This window comes from Apium graveolens, chromosome 2 (genome assembly GCF_009905375.1).
Source record: "Apium graveolens cultivar Ventura chromosome 2, ASM990537v1, whole genome shotgun sequence".
In the NCBI taxonomy this organism is placed as follows: domain Eukaryota; kingdom Viridiplantae; phylum Streptophyta; class Magnoliopsida; order Apiales; family Apiaceae; genus Apium; species Apium graveolens.
This window is the reverse complement of record NC_133648.1, coordinates 280,138,866-280,143,449: the sequence shown is the minus strand read 5'-3', so window position 1 is coordinate 280,143,449 and position 4,584 is coordinate 280,138,866. Positions and strand designations below refer to the sequence as shown.

Below are 4,584 nucleotides of genomic sequence, written 5' to 3'. Positions count from 1 at the left end.
CGTAAAAACAGTTGAGGTTGGACGATTCCCGGCTTTATAATATAGTTTTATAATTACTCAGAAAATAATTAATAAATTCATAAATCATTTGGTCAAAAAAAAATTCATAAATCATTATAACTCATATAATATTCCAAAAATTACCAGAAAAATATCATAATTATCTATATTCTATTCTGGACATATAAAAATTAGAATACTCAATATAAACATCTAAACATCAATTCCAATTATCAAATAATTCACTAAAATTCACATAAAAATCACATAAACAATTCCAAATAATAATAATAATAATAATTGAAAATATAGGATATTACATCTCCTCCAGCTTCTCCACTGAGTCTTACAAGGCCGCATAGTCGCTCCTCATCTTGATACCCTGAATGGAGGAGGCATCAAAGTAGGCATTGACTTAACAAGAAAGAAAAAAGAAAAACTAAGTCCACAAAGTAGACATTGGTTGGCTTCCAGACAACCCGACCCTCCAGGGAGAGGTCCCGACCGACCTAGAGGGGCTGATCTCCCAAAATGGAGGTCCCAGGCCAACCAGGCTTCCCGGGAAAGGGATCCCTGGCAAACCTAAAGGTTCCAACCTTCCAAAAAAGTGACGGCCTTAGGCCGACTAGAATGCTCTCGAACGAGATTTTTACAAAGTTAAGAGTACATAATATAAGGCTTGAGCTCCAAGGATCTCCCTTTCAATGAGCTCTAGGACAGAGGGAGAAGGCTTGTTAAAGTGGTTCTCAGACATCTTGGATGAAATAGAACTTGAGAGATTGAGAGCTCTTGAAGCAAAGAAAACTTGAGAGAAGTTGAAAAATGAAGGTGTGAAGGAAAATAAACACTTCTCATCTTCTTTTATAGAAAAAGAGGCACTGCTATAGCAAGTCACAAACACAGGTTGGTTCGTGTTTACAGGTTGCACTCAGCAAAAGATCGCTAAAATGGCAAAAAACCATCGAATACTTAGAAGAAAGGACACAATAAACGAATAAAATGATACAAGAGATCGGTTGTCGTATCAGTCCTACCAGAAAAGCTAAAACCATGGTATTAGTATTAATCTAACACTGATTACGCTAATCATGGTGATTAGTGAAAAGTTTATGAAAAGGGCAAAGTGTAACTCATAAACTACCGCTTATGGAAATCTATAGCCACGACTTAAAATCGAGAAGGTTGAAATTCGAGAAATTCTGTAAAGCTATTCCCTGGAAGACCAGATAGCTCTTGGAAAAAAGTTCCCTCAAGGCAAGGAAGCCTCGGCTGACCATGAGCTCCCAGGCGTAGTCTTCCGGCCGACCAAGACTCCCAGAAGCTGACCTCCCCGTTTTCACGGGTTGAGGCTGACCAGATGGTCCTCAACATAGAACTTCAGGCCGACCAGGAGCCCCAAGACGGATTCTCCTGGCCGACCAAGACTCTTAGGGTCCGACCTCCATATTTTCACGGGTTGAGGCCGACCAGGATGTCCTCAACATGGAAGTCTCGGCAACCAGGAGCTCTAGGACGGAGTTTCCCGGCAGACCAAGACTCCTAGTGGCCGACCTCCTCATTTGCACGGGTTGAGGCCAGCCAGGAGGTCCTCAATATGGAAGTCCCGGCCGATCAAGAGCTCCAGGATGGAGTCTCCGGTTGACCAAGACTCCTAGGGGCCGACCTCCCTACATGGAGGGCTCTGGCCAACCAAGACATCGTAGGATGGACGTCTTGGTCGGTCCAGAGCATTCTGGGATGGAGTTTTTTTGAATTTTCGGAAAATTTTTGAGTCAAATTCGAATTTTTTTAAATGATTAACCTAGCCCCATTAAGGGCCAATTAGTGTAATTTAGCCTTGATTAAGGGCCGTTAGTGTATATTGTAAATTATTAGCCTGAATTAAAGCTAATTAGCGACTTGCTTATATTAATTAACCCCAATTAAGGTTGTTTAGCCTTGATTAAGGTCGTTTAGCCCCATTTAGTGTCGATTAGGCTTGATTAAGGAAAATTTAAAAAACTTTAGCTTAAAATTAGGTCGTATTAAGCGTAATTAACAGCTTATATATGGAAATTAGCCCCGTTTAGGGCCGATTAACCAAAATCAGGGCCTGTTAGCGGCTTTCACCCAATGAATAACCTTTATAAAGGTTAAAAGGTGATCGACGCTCGCTTTTTAAGTCCCGATTAGGATAGTTTTATGTTAAACACTATATATTTAGCCTATTGATAAGTGGCATTTTATACCACTTAGAATGTCTTATAATGGCTTGAATTGATGTCTTGAAATCAAGTATTTTGTGTATTTGATGCGTTTTTCTAGTGTTTGTGCATTTCAGGGTATTAATTACTTTTCTGGAGAGATTTCATCAAGAATAAGCCTTGGCATGTGTTTGGCATTGCAAGTGGAAAGATAGGAGCAGAATGCAGCAAAGATTTGGAGCAGAAACAGGACATTTTTTAGAAGGGGTCTGAGCGCCCGCTCAGCTCTGCTGAGCGATCGCTCAGGGACGGAATTTTAGAATAATTATTTTGGACTCCTGGTTCTGTTTAACTTCCAAGTTCTGAGTTAGCTGGGTTTTATGGGACTCCTATATAAGTAGTTTTCAGAGACGTTTCACATAGGTTGGATCGTAGTATTAATCAAGGAGCGAGGAGATAAGGAAGAAGACCGTTTTAGCACACCGCAACGAAGAGGAAGCATATTTTCTTGTGATTCTTTATTTCGTTGTAACGTTGGATGCTAGTTTTCTTTACTTTGAACCTAATTACTCTTGTGACGTACTCTAGTTTAATATAAGTAGTTTTAGTTATTATTCTCGTGTGTTATTATCATGTTTTCATATGAACCCATGATGATGATGAGTGATATCATGGGCTAATCGTGATCATGGGGTCGTAACGGATTTACTATGGAATTCTTTAGTTAGTTGTTTAATACCTTAGTGTGTGATGATTGTATAATATCTAGTATTGGTTGTGCTTATTCATCTTATGTGCGTCGCGAACATATAAGATAAGGTGTTAATCTCTTGTGAAGCGACGATGGATCTTGAGATTTAGAACTTGCCATGCTAGCATAGGTTCATGTATGTGTATGCATGATTAGTGGGTAACTCTAACCGTTTTATTTGCCCTGTGTAATCAAAAGGAATAACTTGTACTTAAATCGTTATGTTGTCAATTTTGTAGACATATAGGGACTCAACATAATTGATGCCTATTCAACTTCTATCTTAATTGTGGATGCTTTGTAGAATGGTATTAGTACAATGAAAGTTGGCTTTTATCAGTTTCGTGTTGTTCGATTAATATCATCACTGTTGCATGTTAAGGGTAATAACAATGACTATTGAAGGAAGTAGTAATGAAGTTGTGATCTCATGTGTGTCTTAATATTATTAATTCAAGCATTTATTAAGTGCTTAATTCTCATAGTTAATTGTAGTTAATAATTAGTTAATTAAATCTAAGTGTTATTGTCTTAACATTGAGAAGTAATCATACATTGGTGAGTGATTGTTAATTGAACATAATTAGTCCGAGTCTCTGTGGGAATGAACTAGAAAGTATTCTATATTACTTGCGAACGTGTATACTTGCGTGTATTATTAGCGCGTGTTTTCGCCCTAACAAGTTTTTGGCGCCGCTGCCGGGGACTCGGCGTATTTGTTTAGTTTATGTACTTACAATCAGTGGTCATTAGGACCCAGTGATTAAGACTTGTTAATTATTGTTTCCGGTTGTGTTTCAGGTACTTTAGCGAGCGTTTATGCAAACACTTTCTCGTAGATACAGCTGAGGAGACAGACGAAGTTCTCGATATTCTAGAGAAGATAGATTTTGAAGATTCGGATTCAGGAAGTGAGCAGAAAGAGCCAGTAATCATGGGTGATCGTATAGTTCCGGCAGATCCATCTCTTATGGACTTTTCTAGGCCTAAAATTGATGACATTCAGTCTAGCATCATGCACCCGACTATTGAGGCCAATAACTTTGAAATCAAGTCGGACACTATTCAGATGGTGCAGAATTCCGTTTCTTTCGGAGGTGCTGCGACTGAAGACCCCAACATGCACATAAGGAATTTTTTCGAGATCTGTAGTACTTTCAAATATAATGGTGTGACTGATGAGGCTATCAAGCTGAGGCTTTTCCCATTCTCACTGAGGGATAAAGCTAAGGATTGGTTACATTCTGAACCAGCTGGGTCTATCACTACTTGGCAAGATCTTGCGCAAAAGTTTCTGGTAAAGTTTTATCCAATGGCGAAGACTGCTGCTATGAGGAGTGCTCTTACTCAGTTTGCGCAGCAGCCTACAGAATCCATGTGCGAAGCTTAGGAGCGCTACAAGGAGATGTTGAGAAAGTGTCCACATCATGAAATGCCTGATTGGATGGTGATCACTGGTTTCTATAATGGTTTAAGGGCCCAATCTCGGCCCATGCTCGATGCAGCAGCTGGAGGCGCCTTATGGGCCAAAAGCTATACTGAGGCTTATAATCTTATTGAGACTATGGCTGCAAATGAGCATCAAAACCCAACTCAAAGGATGATGCATGGGAAGGTAGCAGGTATTCTAGAAGTTGATGCAGCTACAGC

The 4,584-nt window shown here is 39.7% G+C and overlaps 1 non-coding gene across 1 annotated transcript; it reads right to left on the bottom strand.

Annotated features, from left to right (window-relative positions):
- Positions 1-4,261: 4,261 nt before the first annotated feature.
- LOC141709716 (small nucleolar RNA R71) lies at positions 4,262-4,368 on the bottom strand. The gene has a single exon (XR_012570280.1). It is a non-coding gene; the product is annotated as a small nucleolar RNA R71 (small nucleolar RNA).
- Positions 4,369-4,584: the final 216 nt, after the last annotated feature.